Below are 19375 nucleotides of genomic sequence, written 5' to 3'. Positions count from 1 at the left end.
TGAATGACGTCTTCAAGCTGCCAGCACACCTGGAATTGACCATTAGGAAGGACTTGTGATGGTTAAACTCTAAGTGGGCACTTAGCAATAATACTCCCTTCCCGTTAAAGGATATTTGCACTTTTTAAATGGGAGATGAATAGCCACATGTGTGCAGCCCTTATATGCATGTTCTTTGGGGAATCTGAAAATGGCAGCAAATGCTTGTGCCTGGTCTGTGTGCTCCAGTGGGCTGAGGAAGAAGTCTTGTCCTGTGAAGTTCAGAGCCCCCACAACCTCCTTAATGTAGCAGCATGCAGAAGCTGTGACAGGTAGCCAACATCAGCAGCTTTAGGCTGGAATGATCCTGAATCGAGGAATTGAGATTGACTTTGATTGTGAGAGCAGTGCATGTCCTTGGGTGAGTGTGTATATGATATTTTTGAAATCACAGATCTCACTGAGGACTGCCTTTTGGAAGACCGGCCTTTGTAGACATTGCTCTTTTGAGAAGTCCATATAAGAGTGTGGCTCACTCCCTGTGAAGTCTGAGTGGGTAAGGCCTTAGATGCTGAGTTCCTCCTTCATGGGTGCCTGAGAGGTGTCTGTTGCTGGCCCATATCACCCATGAGGTGGAGAGTTAGGTCTAGACAACTGCCCGTTGGAAGTCGGTATTGGTTGCAGTGAAGTGTTTGAAGATGCAAGGATGGGTCAGTCTTCGGTGGGCGTAGTGGTCAGTGTGAACTGTGATCAAGTGGAGTGGTGAGCAGCAGCTTGGCTATGAATACAGGTTGAGTGTGATAGGCCCTGTTAATAGTGTGGTTTCTGAGCAATTAGTATTAGCAAAAGCTAGGTGTTCTGTGAGTGAACATTGATAGCTTTTCTGAGCTATCTGACTGATAATATCTCACCGATGAGGAATTTTGGGCTGTGCACTGTTGTTGACATCATTTCAGAGAAAATGTTCCAGTGAACATGAAAATCTCACCCAAAAATAAGCAGAGAATGTTAATAACAGGCACCAAGAATTGTGTGCAAAACTGCTTCACTCTGTGTTAAAGCAATTTTCAACAGCTCAACAGGGCCATTTATTTGAAGATGTCTAAATGGATTTCTAGCTCATAACTTCAGACCAACTGTGTTTTGTGCCCACCATTAGTGCGTGGAATATTATAAAGAGCTAACAGTATCCATGGTCCTGCTGGGCAGTAATAAAAATAATGGCATTTAAATTGCAACTTTAACACAGAAACCTCTTGAGGGTCTTCAAAAAAGCAAAAAGGAAAAAGACACTAAGCCAAAAATATTAGGATGAATGACCAAATGTACAGTTGTCTGTAAAGTAGTTGAATGTATTGGAGCAGTTCAGATAATTTCAAAACATAGGCCATTGGCACTGCCACCTCTGGTGGGGTCCATAAAAGTTCTGGTGGGTGCGCTACCCATGGAACTGGAGGATGTCACAGAATTAAGGAGGGAGTGGCGAGAAGGCTCAGGCAGGCGTTAATATGGATTATGGATTAGATGTTTGGTTTGTGATTATGTTGCCAAAATTGGAAGCAGTTTACTTCAATCAGGTGGAAATAATGCAGTGGCAGAGTTTGGAAGAAAGGCACATAGATAATGGCCTGAAGCTGAAACTTGGCATTAGGCTGCATTTTTGTGTGCTGTGCAATTCAATTGTCCTAAATACATGATCAACAAGAATGAGAAAACAACATTGCCACAACAATTGTCACATAAGTGCCTTCTGTGACCTTGAACCATGCTCTCAGCAAGGTGGAACCCAGATGATATAATCTCAGCTAATATCAAGTTGTTCGAAATTTTTAGAAAGGAAAAACTGAAGGTGGAGAAAGTAGAGTTATTAGGAATGGATTTCCTCAGAGGGAGGTGACAACAATCTCAAGGAGAGAGGAAAAATACAGGCTGACATTGTTAAACGTAGTGTGATTAGGAACTGGGACAGGAAGGGTTGAAGGTGCCAACCTTTGCTGCTCTTAATGACCTTTTCTCTACTGTGTGCTTCTGTTTCTCGATTAGCATCTTTATTTCTCTGTCTCATTTTCCATGTTCTGACCACTAATGAACCAAAAATATGTACTTATTTTTATTTGAAACAAACAGTGTCATGAGGCCTACAGTCCCTTGCCCTTTCATCTTCACACTTAATTTGTCCACCTCAAATCTTCTTCAGTCCCAACTTCAAACCATCAGGTTTTGTAAGAGGAAGTGGTGCCATGAAAGAGCTAAAGTGTTAAGGCCTGCAATGGGGACTGAGAAAGTGAAGTACAGTGTGGAGAACAAATCCTCTTGTGTGCAGAGTCATGGGAAGAAAAAATATATTTTACTCATTTATTTCTTATAAAGCCAGCAGGTTGAAAAAGATCTTCCAAACAGAGTTTACAGATATTGGCCTAGAATTTGATTAGTGCCAAAAACCGTGCTGCTACCCACCTAGCTCTATGTGAGGTAAAACCTTAGCACTAGCAAAGGGGGAGAGAGTCGAGGGTTGGGCTGGTAGGTAAATGGCTGGAGAACTGAGAGTTGGGAGTTGCAATCAAGTGTTGTGGTCTGGGAATATATAGCTGGGGATGTGATCGGTAGTCAAAGGTATGGGGAGGGTCAGAAATCTTGGGGTGGTGTCACATGTTGAGAAGATTGATTCATGTGGCAGGTTTTTAATTTAGGTAAACAGGTTTCCCTTAAGGCTGAGGTATCATTAATTAACACCAATAAAGCCTTATAGGTGGGATTAGAGACTAATAAAACCTCTCTTCTCACCTCAGCCCAGCCACTATGGGTTAATGCATTATCGGAAACTGGTATATTAACTAAAATTGAGCTATGGGAAATTGTTCAATAGCTGGGGCCCGTTCTTTCCTTTTGAAAACAAAGGATGTTAATGCAACAATAACAGCAAGTTCTGTCCTTCCACACCCTTATAGACCAAATCCATTGTGATACATGTGGAACGTGACCCATGAGTGTAAAACCTAAAACTTTGAAGTGGGCTCTTGTCTTCAAGATAACAAACATGACAAGGTTGTTCTAAATTATGCAATCCACCATAAGTATTTTTGTCAGATTGTATTGAGAAATAGAAGATGAGTAATGGGTACAGCATGTTATTAGGGAAGACAGTTTACAATCCGTGGTGTTTTCTTCCATTCATTTGTTTTTTCCCACTTCTTTCCTTCAAGTAGTGATCCATTTAGAATCTGGTCTCCTATGTTCAGCAGTCTCTTTCTAGCAGACATCAATGAATAACAATTATAGATGGGCCCGGTTTTGATATTTAACTTCACTTTCTAAACAAGTATATTGTCATCAACTGCAGCACATTGTTAAAGAAGGGGAGAATCTTGGCATCTTATCAGATCTCTCAGGAGCATCCCAAAGCAGTTCTTGTTCAAGGATAAACAATGGTCACCCTGAGTTCAGTGCAGAGATGCAAGGGCTTAGAAATTGCTCTATTCCTTCTTGTTGGCATTAAAACTGTTGTGGGTCATCCTAATGCTGTTTATGAATGTAGCATAAAGAGCTAGAACTTCAATGTGTGCAAGATTGCTTTCGTCTGGTTAACCTGATTTTCAACCACACAGCACAGTGGTGCAGCTGGTCGAGCTGCTGCCACATAGTGATATATATATATATATATATATATATACACATACATACACACACATATATATACACACACACATATATATATACACACACACACATATATATACACACACACACACATATATATACACACACACACACACACACACATATATATACACACACACACACACACACATATATATATACACACACACACACACACATATATACACACACACACACACACACACACACACACACACACATATATATATATATATATATATATACACACACACACACATATATATGACTTGGAAGAAAATGTAGGTGGGCTGATTAGTAAGTTTGCAGACGACACAACAATTGGCGGAGTTATAGATAGTGAGGGAGAACGTCAAAGGATTCTGCCGGATACAGACTAGTTGGAAATGTGGGCAGAAAAATGGCAGATGGAGTTTAATCCGGACAAATGTGAGGTGTTGCACTTTGGGAGGTCAAATGTGAGGGGAAAGTATACAGTAAATGGCAGGACCCTTAGGGGCATTGAAGTACAGGGGGATCTTGGGATGCAAGTCCATTACTCCCTGAAAGTGCAACACAAGTAGGTAGGGAGGTAAAGACGGCATAGGGCATACTTGCCTTCATTGGTCAGGGTGTTGAGTATAAAAGTTGGGAAGTCATGTTGCAGCTGTATAAAACTTTGGCTAGGCCTCATTTGGAGTTTTGCTTGCAGTTCTCACCACCATACTATAGGAAGGATGTGGAGGCTCTGGACAGGGTACAGGAGAGGTTCACCAGCACGTTGCCTGGATGAGAAGATATTAGTTATAAGGAGAGTTGAACAAACTTGGATTGTTTTCTCTGGAGCATTAGAGGTTGAAGAGAGACCTGATAGAAGTACGTAAGATTGTGAGAGGCATAGACGGGGCAGATAGTCAGAATCTTTTTTCCAGGATGGAAATGTCAAATATTGGATGGTCTAGGTTTAAGGTGAGAGGGGGAAAGTAAACTAAAATGCTCGAGGCAAGTTTGTTTTACACAGGGATTGGTAGGTGGCTGGAACACACTGCCATGGAAAGTGGTGGAAGTTTAAGAGGCATTTAGACAGGTACATGAACACAGGGAATGGAAGGATATCTATGCAAACAGATAGGATTGGTTTGGATTGGCTTGGATTGGCATCATGGTCTGCACAGACATCATAGGCCAAAGGGCCTGTTTCCGTGCTGTACTGTTCTATGTTCTATGTGCTATAGCTCCAGTGACCTGGGTTCAATCCTGAGTTATGGTGCTGTCTGTGTGCAATTTGCACATTCTTCCTATGGCTGGGTGCTCACATTTCTTCCCAGTCCAAAATGTGCTGGTTGGTTGGTTAATTGGCAATTGTAAATTACCCATTAGTGTGTAGGTGAGTGGAGGAATAGATGGGAGAATTCATTGCAGGGAAAACTTGTAAGGAAATGGGATTGCTCAGTGAGCCAGCATCGACCCAATGGGCTGAATGGCCTTCTTCTCTGTCATATGAAACATGGAATATAGCCCCAATGTTTTTGAGTCGTGTGTGCTAGTTCACACACAAAGTGGCTTCAGGAGCAGCAGGGGTATGGTAAACAACCAGATCATCTGTTCTGTGCAAGCCTTTCTTGAGGGAGAAATGTTGTCCAGGAGACTCAGTATCCTACTGCTTGAAAATCAAACAAATTGTAGGTGATTTAAAACTGAAATAAAAACAGAAAAAAACAGAAACTCTCAGCAGTTAAGCAGAGTTAATATTTTAGTTTGTTGACCTTACATCAGAAATGAGTTCAAGTTACAGGGAAAGGGTGTGGAGAACAATGTGACTGTCTGAGATAGGAGATCAATAGAAAATGGATGACACAGGTTGATGTTGACTAACAGAGGATGGAAAGGTTTGTTAATCTGTCTGGAGGAGATGCAAACAAAGGGAGAACAGAAAGAAACAAAAATTTTTTAAAACTTGCTGGAACTGTGAGATACACTACACAGCAGTTGCTCATTTAACCTCTCCCCTTTACACCATGTAGGGACCCAAGCACTTCTAGTGAAGCAGATTTTAGTTTTATTTCAAAACTAAACTTTATTCATAAAATACTATATATATACAAAAAGAAAAACACTGTACAAAAGGCTTTAGTTTTTAGTGTCATTTGGTCAATAGATTCAGTAGTGTTAACACTTTTGTTTTTAAACCATAGCATCTCTGCCACTCACATGGCCCCCTGGGGTGATCCATTCTTTCACTGTTCGAGGGGCTTCTCCACCAGACTCAGCCCCACCATGTCCTGTAGAAGAAGCACCCTAGACTGTGATCCTTCACCACAGAGCCTTTACATTGGCTGCCCCAAGCTTCAGGGCATCCCTCAGCACGTACTCCTGCAGCCTGGACTGTGCTAGCCGGCAGCATTCCTTTACAAATATCTCGCTGTGCTGGAAGACCAACAAGTTTAGGCAGACCAAAGGGCATCTTTCATCAAGTTGATGATCTTCCAGCAGCACTTGACATCCAAAGTAGCTTTTTAAAAAAAATACAAAAGACAATGCAGTGCAGAACTTTTTACATTCATGGTCAATATATTAGTTTTGGTTTTTTTAAGTATATTCAGTACTTTTTTTTAAACCATTGCACCATTGCCACTCATGTGGCCCCCTGTTGTTTCCTATTACATGCACTGCATTCAGTGTTCACAGTGTGGTCTTCTCTACATTGGAGAACACCTCCATTCAGTAAAGGTGACAATGAGTTTCCAGTTGTTGAACCCAATATTCTTTTGTGTGACTGTATTATGGAGGGCTGTGGCTGTCACGTGACACCACTGCCAATCAAGGTTTGGCCTAGCCCCACCCATCAGTGCATACCTGACCATTGGTCCCTTTAAGTACTTTTGCACTTGGCTTTGGGCCATTAGCCTTTGTAATCAATTAGTCCTTGCTGGCACCGAGCCATTGGCCCTTGTAAATTACCTGGGCTGGACCCCCTAGCCCTCCAGCACTATAAAGGGTGCCATATGTGCTTGGTTTTTTCTCTTTGTTAGCTTCAAGGGATCACCCTGCTTCACTCCAGGCTGAGTACTGTGGAACAGTACTGGAGAAAATCATTGGTGAGGTGTGTGCTGTTCTAGGGTTGGGAGCGTTTTAGTTAGTGTCCCCAGTAGCATAGAGCCGTGCCTGCATTAAGTCAAGGGGTGGCGGGTATCGTATTGTTTTTCCTTGATTATATGTACCTAGTTTGTTGTGTGTGTGTTATTCCTGTTACCATTTTCCTATGCTTGCCTTTTGTAAATAGATCATTTACTGCCAGACTGTGTTCAGAGTCCTTGCTTTTGAGACCCTGAACCTATTTCCTCACTCACAACAATGACTGAAGTGTCCTTAGTTTTGAACATAATTATCACACTTATTAGGGCTTTTTGAATGGGAGTTAGAATAAGTCAGGATATACCACTAACAGCAAGTGATGTGGAACCTTTGTGATATTAATTTCTTCTGCTGGTTTGCCCCAATCATTCATCAGACCTTTCAATAATTCCTCCAGACCACCAAAGTAAGTTCACACAAAATTTAAGTTCCATTTTACAGCTACATGTCAGTGTAAAGACAGGATCAACATGTGATCAGGAAAAGACCTGCTTCCTCTGAATTTTGCCCCTTCCCATTCCAGGGAAAGAGTACAGCCATAGAATTGGTATTGTTAGGACCACACCAAGTCTGAGAAAGTTATCAATTTCCTACTTTTTCTTTGCCTGGAGGAAGGCAAATTGAAAATTGTAATGCTCAGGGCCTATCAAACCAATCAATAGTCCTCATTATGACTACAAGGTTATAAAGATGCATGCAAAGTAGTAGACTAGACTGCACTTGGGTCATTGCACACAGTTCTGGTTCCATATTACAAAATTGGATAAGAAAAGTTCAAAAATTGATTGGTTACATTATAGTGCAATTGGGATAGTACAACTATTGGGAAGACTGAATGGACTGGAGTTCTTTCTTCACTCCAACTAAGAAGTGATGGGACTGAGGTCTTCAAAATGGTGAAGGGCTTCAGCAGAGAAAACATAAGAGGTTTGGACTTGTTGAAACTAAGGGCCATACATGCAAGTTAATCATTAAAATATTAAGGAATTCAGGAGGTGCTTCTTTATTAAGAGGGTGGTGAAAATGTAGAAATCACTACCACAGGGAGTAGCTAAAGTGAATTACATACATTCATTTAAGAAGAAGCCGGATAAGTAGATGAGGGTAAAAGGAATAGAAGGGTGTGTTGATAAAGTGAGATGAGGTGGGGGTGTGAAGATGCTGATTTACAGCATAAAAACAAGCTTCATGTGATGGGCCAAATGACCTGCTTTAAACATTACATCATTTTATGCAATGCAGAGTTTTGTTATTCATGCATATGAAGTAGTGGATGGCATCCTTATACTTTTCATAGAAATCAATGCAGCCCAACTGTTTTAAATCATCCAGTACCCTGATATCCACTTTAATTGTAACTTAGAAATAGAATTGCCAACCTTCCGGGACTCTCTGGGAGTTAAAATCCAGTTTCTTGGATATTGATGTGAGCAGCCACAGAGAAAATCCTGATGACATTAAAAACGTGAACATATTTTTCAATTTTTGGTGAATGCTTTTACTTATTAGTTAAAAGCAAAAATGACAGTTTAATTGTCTGGGTTGGTTGTGGGGCAAAAGGTTGTGACAAAATCTCCAGAAATACATTGAACCACAAAAGTGGAAGCTGTGATATAGCGATGATCCTCAACTAGTTAAACAAGCTCTCTATTTACTGGCAAGGACATTCCTCTGCCTTTACCTGACTCACTGGGCCCAGAGAAACTGGCCATACCTGTTCTTGTGACGAATATGACATTGTGCAAAAGGAATGCAGGTGAACTCTGTTGCAGGATTGAGATGTACAGCATTATATTAAGTGCCAAGTGTTTATACATTGGCAAATGGCATCAGTAGCATAACATTTTAATTAGTTAAGTGATAAACTTTTCTAACTTTTAGAGAAGTTATTTGTGGCATATCATGAATTTATGATTTAAGATTATTATAAGATTAATTTCTGGAGTGGAAACATGACTTTTCTTTGAAACTTAGGTTCTAAGGATCCACGATTCAAAAGCCAGAGATCAGAAATTTGATTCCGACAAGCAGAGAGTCATGGTCATAGGGTCAGAGTTGTACAGCACAGAAGAGGCCCTTTGGCCCACAACATCCATGCCAACCCTTTTGCCCACCTACAATAGTCCCAATTGCCTGCATTAGGTCCACATCCTTCTGTGCCTTGCTTATTTAAGTGCCTGTCTAAACGTCTCTTAAACATAGTGACTGGATCTGATTCCACCATTTCCTCTGGCAGCAACTTTCAGTTATCAACCACTCTCTGTGTAAACCAAAACCTTCCCCTCAAATCCACTTTAAAACTACTTCCTCTAACCTTAAACCCCTGCCGTTTTGTTTTTGATACTCGTAGCAATGTGAAAAAGCTTCTGACTATCTACCCCATTTATGCCTTTTATAATTTTATAGACTTCTATCAGGTCACTGCTCAGTGTCCTTCACTCCAGGGAAAACAAACCCAGCCTAACCAATCTCTACCCATAACTGGAGTCCTCCAATCCTGACAATATCCCGGTGAATCTCCTCTGCACTATCTCCAGTGTAATCACATCCTTCCCATACTGTGGGGACCACAACCGGACACAATACTTCCAAGTGTGGTCCAACCAATGCTTTGTAAAGTTGCAACATAATATCCTAATTTTTATATTCTATGCCCTGATTTATGAAGGCAAGCATGCCATATGCTGCCTTCACCACCCTTACTACTTGTGTTGCCATTTTCAGGGAACTATGGACTTGAACCTCAAGGTCCCTCTGTTCATCAACATTCGCAAAGTAATGATGCAGCTTTACAAAACTCTGCTTAGACCACACTTAGAGTACTGTGTCCAGTTCTGGTCACCTCATTATAGGAAGGATGTGGAGGCATTGGAAAGGGTGCAGAGGAGATTTACCAGGACACTGCCTGGATTAGAGAGTATGGATTATGAGGAGAGACTAAAGGAGCTAGGGCTTTACTCATTGGAGAGAAGGAGGATGAGGGGAGACGTGATAGAGGTATACAAAATATTGAGGAATAGATAGAGTGGACTGCCAGCGCCTCTTTCTCAGGGCACCAATGCTCAATACAAGAGGGCATGGCTTTAAGATAATGGGTGGGAAGTTAAAGGGAGATGTCAGAGGGAGGTTTTTCACCCAGAGTGGTTGGTGCATGGAATGCGCTGCCTGGGGTGGTGGTGGAGGCTGATACGTTGGTCAAGTTCAAGAGATTGTTAGATAAGCGTATGGAGGAATTTAAGATAGAGGGATATGTGGGAGGTAGGGGTTAGATAGTCTTAGGAGTGGTTTGAAGGTCGGCACAACATGGTGGGCCGAAGGGCCTGTATTGTGCTGTATTCTATGGTTCTATTCCTTAGTGCCCAGCCATTTCCTGTGTGCGTCTGACCCCTATTTGACTTCCCCAAAGTGCATCATCTTGCACTTGCTGAGATTAAATTCCATCTGCCAACAATACGCCCAACTTTCCATCTGATCTATACCCTGCTGTAGCATTAGACAACCTTTGATGCTATCCACAAAACCACAGGTTTTTGTTTCATCTGCAAACTTACTTATCATACGTCTTGATAAGATATCTTTTAGTGACATATACATCGAAACAATGAAATGCATCTTTTGCATAGACTGTTCTGGGGGCAGCCTGCAAGTGTCACCACACTTCCAGCATCAACATAGCATGCCCACAACTTCCTAACCTGTACATCTTTGGAATGTGGGAGGAAACCGGAGCACCCAGAGGAAACCCACGCGGACACGAGGAGAATGTACAAACTCCTTACAGACAGCAGTGGAAATTGAACCCAGGTTGCTGGCGCTGTAATAGCATTACGCTAAACACTACACTACCATGCCTGCCTAAAAATACATCTTTTTGTGTAGTGTTCTGGGGGAAGCCCGCAAGTGTTGCCACACTTCCGACGCCAACAATAGCATGCCCACAACTTCCTAACCCGTACGTCTTTTGGAATGTGGGAGGAAACCGGAGCACTAGGAGGAAACTGGAGCACTAGGAGGAAACCCAAGCAGACATGGGGAGAATGTACAAACTCCTTGCAGACAGCAGCAGGATTTGAACCCAGGTCGCTGGTGCTGTAAAGCGTTACGCTAACTGCTATAACATCCAAGTTGTTAATATATATCACAAACAACAACAATCCTGGTGGTACACCACCTGTCACAGACTTGCAATCAGAAAAGCATCCTTCCACCACTACCTTCCATCTACTATCATTTTTCAATTTTGGATCCAGTTAGCCAACTCACCTTGGATCCCATGTGCCTCTGGACCAGCCTACCATGCAGGACTTTGTCAAATGCTTTACTAAAGTCCATATAGAAAACATCCACTGCCCTGCCTTTATCAATCTTCTTCATTATCTCCTCAAAAACCTCACCCAAATAAGTGAGGCAGGATTCCTCTTGCACAAAGCCACGCTGACTATCCTTAATCAGCCACTGCCTTTCCAAGTGTACATAAATCCCATGCCTTCGGATATTCTCCAATAATTTCCATACCACTGACCAGCCTGTAGGTACCTGGTTATCCCTGCTGCCCTTCTTAAATAAAGAACAACATTTGTTATCCACCAGTCTTCTAGCACTTCATCTGGCTAATGAAGATTTTAAAAAAATGGCCATCAAGGCCTCGGCCACCTCCTTCCTTGCTTCCTATAAGATTCTGGGAAATACAGATGAGAAGTATTCATTTAGGACCTCACCCACATCCGCTGACTCCACACAAAGATTACCCCTTTGGCCCTTACAGAGACCCATTCTTTTGCTAGCTACTCTTTTGCTGGCTACTCTTTTGCTCCTGATATACTTCCAGTCCGTCTAGAGATTCTCCTTAATCTTATTGCCAAGAACATTTCATAGCCCCTTTTTGCCCCCACAATTTATTTCTTAAATTTTCTCCTACAAAATCTATATTCCTCAAGAGACTCTCTCGATCCCAGTCATCCTTTTTTTCCTGATCAAGCCATCAAAATCCTTTATCATCCAAGTTTCCCTATCTTGACATCTTTACCGTTCATGCTTACTACTCTCTTTTAAGACTCCCACTTGTCAGCTGTTTTTTTACCTGCAAGCATCTGCTCCTAATCTGCTATCACCAGGTCTTCTCTTATGCTATTGAAATCAGCCTTCCCCCAATTCAAGACCTTAGCTTGAGGACTAACCATATCCTTTTCCATAACTACCTTGAAACTTAAGGAATTGTGGTCACTGTTTCCAAAGTGTTCCCCCACCAACACTTCCGCCACCTGCCCAGCTTCACTTCCTAAGGTAAGGTCAAATACTGCCGTGTCTCTGGTGGGGCTCTCTACATCTTGTCTCAAAAAACTTTCTTGGATGCATTTAATAATTCTGCCCCACTTAAGCCCCTTGCACTAAGGCAATCCCAGACAATATTGGGGAAGTTGAAATCCTCCATTGCTATAACCTTGTTGCTCTTACACCTTTCTGCAATCTGCTTACATATCTGTTCCTCTAAATCCTGCTGGCTATTGGGAAGCCTATAGTATAACCCCAGCAACCTAATTGTTCCTCTCTTATTCCTAAATTCTACGCCACTAGCGCTCGGCTAGACTTTTCCCTCTGCTGCTCCCTCTCCCAAAGCCAGTCGTTTTTGTCACTCTGGTATTTTGTATAATTCTTTGATATAATTTCAATAGATTAAATAGACAATTGAGTTGCAATTTACATGGCAAAATGCAATTTCAATATGTGTAGTTACAAAGGGGTTATTGCTTCAAGTAGGAAAATAAAATTTCAATCCTATGGATGGTTATAATGGAAATGCATCTTAGAGTGGAAAATATTATTTTACTATCTTCCCTACCTCACCTCCCTCCTTTGACTACACTGTCTGGCTTGTTTTTAGCAATAGAGTGAGTCAATTGCTCTTTTGTTTCTAATGAAATGTCATTCTGTAAACAAACCAATTCTAATCCTGCAGTGATGTTTTGATTGCAATAGTTCTGAACTGGATTGCATTTTCAAGAGCAGTTTAATGGGTTTCCTCTCAAGAACAGTGTGATCGTTAGCACTTTCAAAGAGTCTGGGGATTAATCCAAATTTTTTGGAGCCCAGGTTATAACTATCCAATGAATTTCAGTGTAAAAACAAAAAAACTGCAGATACTGGAAATCGGAAATAAAAATATGCTGGAAACGCTCAGTAAATCAGGCAGCATCAGCGGAACAAGAAACAGGATTAGAGCTTCAGTTGTGAGACCCTTCTTCAGAGGATTAGTGAATTTAAGAGCGCAGAGTGTTTCCAAAAAAACAAAGGGGTTTGGAAAAGAGATATTTACTTCCGGCAAGAGATGTTTACTTCTCTCTCAGCTTATATAGCTACAGAGCCCTCTTGGTTTCTCATAGAAAGCTGGAAGATAGCGTTTTGGTCAATTTCTAGTAAATTGGGCCACAAACTGCTTTTACTGTACTGCCACCCAATCCTGTTCATGTAGATTAAGTTAGTCACGTTTTTCCTGCAGATATGGCTACAATGCACAGGGTAAGTGGTACCTCCCAGGATGTGGAAACCTAATATACACAATCCCCAACCTACACAAAGCCAGATAGGCAAAGCAGATTGACAACATTTGGCCAGCGCATTAACATTCCTAATTTATTGTTCTTTTTTCCTTTCTCTTGAAAATCAACAATATCATCCTTGTATGTAGAGATTTAATAGATACTGAGTTCAAAAGGTCAGCTCTAGTTCTGGCCCACTCTCCCCTTGCAACACTGCACCATGGTAATTGGTACTGAAATGTCTTTAGAAAAAACGTTGAGTCTTTCCCGACGAAATTGCATTATCATCCTCATGTTTTTCAGAGAAGGCTGAATTTTGTCCTCAGTTACACTAGATGGCAGTACTGTGGAGAAAAACGGCACTCGTCACTATTTTACACTTTACATTGCATGTTATCCTACTATGCATTTATCCAGGCCTGCAACTGATTGACATTCAGACTAGTGCTAAGGCAAGATTGTGGTTTTCTATAATCAAATAATGCAAGCTCTCACTTTGTGAATAATGGCGACTTTGACCCGTTGTCAGAGTATCAACAGTGCCCTTGTAATCACAACTTACCAAGAACTTGGATAAGAAAAAAAGGGAAGAAAATTGATAAAAGAATAAACTCTAAAAGGAAAAAAAAACAGGATTGCTTTCATGCCTGAATGCAACTAAAGCAAAATATTCCATTGTACAAATCCTCATATTATTTGCTTTGCAAACATAATTGCTGATAATCTGCCAACTGTTGCACTTAGCTGTAAACTCCATCAACCTCAGCTTATTCAATACATGTTTATCTTCTTTTTCTTCTTAGGCATTCCCTTCGGATCAAGAATGGCTTGCTTCAACAACAATCCTGTGGCTTCCAAGGGGGCTCATGAGATCAACGTGGAACCCAAAGACTGCCACATGTGGTGCTGGGGGTATTGAAAGGGATGGGCGAGTGAATGGTTTAGGTCTGTTCCTTCCAATTATTTACTCAAGGCTTCTATGAGTTCCTCAAGAGTTCCCAACGTCCCAACATTTTTGACTTTTTCAAGGAAGTATCCTTGAATCTTTTCCTCTGTCCACCTAGTGATCACTTCCTGTGACAGGTCTTGGAATAAACTGACTGTAAGTAGTCCATTCTGATGGGCATACCTAACACCAGGCTTCTAAGCAGACACTTTCTCAGTGCTGGGGATATTGCCCTGCAAGAAGATACTGATGTTGGTTCATCTACCCTGCCTTTAGATATTGGAGATTTTGTAAAGGCATATTTGGTGGTATGTCTCCAGTGCTCTGAGGTGTCCATTGAAGGTAATCCATATCTTGGGGGTTTAAAATAGATGTAGACAATGTGCTCTGTGCCAGCTGATTCACAGATGGTAATTGATGAATTTCATCATCAATAACTCCCTTTGCAGACGTAACTCCCAAAACATGCCATGTGGTCCACATTTACTAGGGTCTTGTCATAGATCTTTACTGTCAGAGAACAGTATTACACCACAGGGCCAGGTTGGTAAGGACCTTGGGTTTTGAGGATGCTAAATGTTAGGTCCGTTCCCTTGCTGGCTTCACAAAATGAGTCAAAGATGACTTGGAGCTCAGCTCCTGAACATGTGCATATGCAAGCATCGTCTGCAGCTCATTAATTGAAGTTAGGATGACCATGGTTCTGCAATAGAGACAATGTAGGTTTACAGTTTCCCATTTGTCCTGTAGATTAACTGCATTCCAGCAGGCATCTTGAATTGCAGCACTGTGGCAAGAAAGATTGAGAAAATTGTAGGGCACTCATGCAGCCTTGTTTAACATCAGTTTGCACTGAAGTCAACCTGTTTAGGACCCGTGGCTTAAAATTATGGAAGGTGCATAATATGATGAAAACATATGTTGGTGATGAATTTCTTTAGGCAGCCAAATGTGAGACAGATTCACCACGGTCCCTCTCTATTGTTAGTCAAGTCTACGGTGTGGTCAAGAAAGACCATGTGTAGTGAATGATGTTAATTCCTGTAATTCTCTCGTAACTGTCACATAATGAAGTTCATGTGCATTAGACCTCTAGATGCACAGAATCCACACTGTGGTTTCATTTTGTTTCAGTTGGGAAAGGGCTGAGTTCTGATTTGAGCTGCACGTACGTTTATTGTGAAGGGACAGCTTCATCAAATATCCCAGCAGAATTAAGCTAAAGTGAACTGGCACCATCTTACAGAAACCAAGGAACTACATGTAATTTTCCCTCAGTTAACAAGTAAACAACACAGTGCAAACAACTGTATCAGCACACTTTTAACACAATAAGTGCAGAAAAAGTACCATTTTGGTATTGGTATTGGTTTATTTATTGTCACTTGCACCGAGATGCAATGAGAAACTTGTCTTGCATACCGATCGTACAGGTCAATTCATTACACGGTGTTTTCTAACATTTATATATTGATATACTCTTTCATAGATGTCTGGAAGAACACAGGAATAATCTACTTATTCCTCAGAAAATCTCTAACTTTCTAACAATACCAGATGGAACAACAATCCACTTATTTATGCACGGTACTTTCAGCCAACTTTTGAACTTAATGTATTATGGCTGCTCAAGAGCACCACCTGAGGAGAGTCACTGAAATGTTCTGCTTTGTTGAAGTCTCCATATCTTTTTTGATTTATGCTGAAATGCAGAATAAGGGCCATTGACCATCCCAATGGTAATGATTGAGCTGTAATAACTGAAGTAAACAAGGCACCAAGTTACATTGCCAAATTAGTTTGTTTTGTAACCTCCCAACTATTTTTGGCTGGCCTCACAGTTTCTACCTTCTGCAAACCTGAGCTCAACTAAAGCTCTGCTGTCCAAACTCACACTGTCATGTTGATTCCCAATCAGGCAATGATACAATCTTAAAGTTGTCATTTTTGTACTCAAAAGCTTTGAAGTCTCAGTCTCAGTAACATTTTCTATCTTACACCCCTTCATGATATTTGTCGTGTTCCATTTCTGGCCTTTTCCCCATCCCTGTTTTTCATGGTTCTGTTCTTGGAGTTGGGCATTCAATTGTCTAATCCCTAATAAACCATGGAGTTTCTTCACACTTTTATCTCTTCCTTTATGTTGCTTCTTAACACCTATCTGTTTAATCAAACTTCTGGTCACCTTTCATCATACCTCTTTATGTGGTGTCAACTTAAATTTAATGATAATGTTCCTGTGAAATGTATTGATTATTTTTAGGAGATCAGAGGCACTATATACACACACACACAAGTTGTTGTTCCTGAGTTTGCATCTCCAAGGGTAATGCTGAAATTGTGAGGTGCTTTATTCAGACTGGATCAGAAGCGTAAATGTACATCATAACACAATATATAAGACCAGCCAATTCTAGAAGCAAAACAGAGAGCAGCTAATTTGATGAGGATGAAACCCAACATATAACTCTGTCCTCTTTTGCTTTAAGAAGAACTATCTCTAAGTGAACATTATGATATTTATATAATGTTTAACTGAATATAAACCTGAAGTCCCTTTATCAAAGGAGCTCCGGATATAAAATTGACCAAGGGACAGAATGCAGAGGATAATTATGAATGAGTATAAAGTAAAAACAGAATATGCTGGAAACGTGCCGCAGGGCAGGCAGCAACCATGGAAAGAGAAACAGAAGTAACGTTTCAGAGCAAAGACTCTTCTTCAGAGAAGTATAGAGTGTTGTCCTCTGCTGGTCAATATTAGAATAATGGCTGATTTTTGATGAAATTGACTGAAAATAGGCGTAGGAGGCTTAAATTTCATTTGCAGTTGACACAAATTTTGAATATGTTGTTAATAATGATGAGAGTAACAGATTTCAGAAGGATGTAGATAGTAGAAATGGGGAGACATGCAGTGGATATCAAGAGAAGTATGAAGTGATGCATTTTAGAAGGAAAAGTGAGGAAGGTCAACTAAATGGTACAATTTTAAGAAGGGTGCAGGTTCATAGAGACAAATCTTCTAAAGTAGCAAGACATTGATAAGGCTGTTTCAAAATGGAATGTGGATTCTGAACATTATAACTAAAAGCAGCCATAAATTACTAGAATTTAGTGTCTAACTTTGGTCAAACAACTTAATAAGAATGATGTTTTTCTAGAAAAAGTTCTGAAGAGTTTTGCTAGAATGAATTCACAGGTGACAGACTTTGGTTACATGAAGAATCAAGAGAATCTTGATTCCCTGTGGTACGATAAAAGTTAAAGAGAGATTTAGTAGAGGTATCTATTTCTTGAAGAATAGGTAGGGACAATTTACTTCCCTGACAAGAGCATTGCTAACCAGAGAACACAGATTTAAGGTAACTACCAAAATGACTGGACTGGTGATGCAAAGAGATGCTTTGCACAGGGAACTAGCATAAATTGAATACAGTGCCTGAAATGCTAATGGAAGATTCAATAACTATTTTTGGAAAAAAATGTATAATAATTTGCAAGGAAAAAATGTCTGTGAGGAAAAGGCAGAAGAGAAACTAATTGGAAAATTCATTCAAAAAGCCATCACGTCACCATGCTTCTTCTCTTCTTCCCTTTCCTAGCCTCTTTTTTTCTACCTTTTTCTTCCCCTCTCTCCTTACCTTTGACCCATCCCCCAGTGGATCTGCTCTCCCCTCCTCCTGCCTATCACTATCTCTTACCTGCATCTACCTATCACCACCTTGTTACCACCCCACCCCCCAACCGCCTCCCCTCTTTTGTCCACCTATCACTGCTCTGCTTTTCCCTCCTATATATTGGGCTTCCCCTTTTCCTATCTTCAGTCCTGATGAAGGGTCCTGACCCGAAACATTGACCGTCTGCTTTTCTCCACGGACGCTGCCTGGCCTGCTGAGTTCCTCCAGCATCATCGTGTTTTTCATCACATCACAATGTTGCAAATGGCCTCCTTCTATGCTGTAAAGTTTGATGCTTCTAATGGCACTAGGTGCTATTGTGTAAAAAGTAGTATTTATCTTAGCAATGAAAGGACTGAATTGTGAGATTTATAGGTAGAAGTGAACTTGTAGTCACAATCTTGAAATGTTTTCAATTGAGTGGTGTGAATATCATAGGTTAATAGAACAAGATACATTTCAGTTCAGCAGCAGGCAGTGTTGCTGCCTCACAGCTCTGGCGACCCAGGTTCAATCCTGATCTCTGGTAGTGTCTGTATGGAATTTTCAGATTCTCTCTGTGACCAAATGAGTTTACCCTGGGTGCTCCAGTTTCCACTCACATCGAAAGATATCCTGGTGAGTAGGTTAATAGAACACTGTAAATTACCCATAGCATTGGTGAGTAGTAGCAGAATCAGGTAGAGCTGATGGGCATGTGGAGGAGAGTAGGTTACAGGGAAAGAATAGGGGAATGGAATTGTTTTGGAACTAACATGGGATAGATGGGCTGAATGGCCTCCACACAAGGAAACATGAATAATTTTCACTTACTGAAAGATGTCAGTTTTCATCATCAAATAGAGAAAAAAGAAAAGTTCTAAAAGATATATGAGCGTAAAAACATATAAATTAGGAGTAAGTGGATCAAGCTCCACTTAGCATGCTCTGCAATTCAATAAAGTCACGGCTGATCTGACTGTAAGCTGAGCTCCACACTCCTTACCTTTCAACCCCTTGCTTATCAAAAATCCATCTCCCTCAGCCTTAGAAATATTCAAAGACTGAACATTGTGGCACAATAAACAATGTCAAAGGAGCAGGTGGCATGTGGCAGACATAAGGCCAAGATTCAACAGATGATAATGGATCACTTGCCAGAGTGCCAAGCCCAAAATTACACCCAATACTTAGGGTAATGACATTATAAGCTGCTGCATGACTTAAAACAGGGAAATGGCATATGCTTTCTTATCCAAACTGCCTTAACTGCGGAGACTGTGAAGCAGGACATGTACTATAGAAAATAAATGTGCAGAACCAGTTGGACGTGGAGGCAATCAGATACCTGCTGCATTGTTTCTAGAGGTAGGTGTGGTTTGAGCACATCAATGTCAAAAGTACATAAGCAAATATTATGCAAATTCACACAAAGTAAACACTTCCAGAGGTGAACTCTGATTCCCCAGTGGGAAACATGTTTT

The 19375-nt window shown here is 40.9% G+C and overlaps 1 long non-coding RNA gene across 1 annotated transcript in view; it reads right to left on the bottom strand.

Annotated features, from left to right (window-relative positions):
• Nucleotides 1–3068: 3068 nt before the first annotated feature.
• LOC127580941 (uncharacterized) overlaps nucleotides 3069–19375 on the bottom strand; it is a 30874-nt gene continuing 14567 nt past the window's right edge. Inside the window, exons 2-3 of the long non-coding RNA XR_007957909.1 lie at nucleotides 4230–4400; nucleotides 3069–3224 (exon numbers count right to left, since the gene is read on the bottom strand). This is a non-coding gene — a long non-coding RNA (uncharacterized LOC127580941). The remainder of the gene's footprint in view (nucleotides 3225–4229; nucleotides 4401–19375) is intronic.

This window comes from Pristis pectinata, chromosome 20 (genome assembly GCF_009764475.1).
Source record: "Pristis pectinata isolate sPriPec2 chromosome 20, sPriPec2.1.pri, whole genome shotgun sequence".
Classification (NCBI taxonomy): Eukaryota; Metazoa; Chordata; class Chondrichthyes; order Rhinopristiformes; family Pristidae; genus Pristis; species Pristis pectinata.
This window is presented reverse-complemented; position numbering and strand designations above follow the sequence as displayed.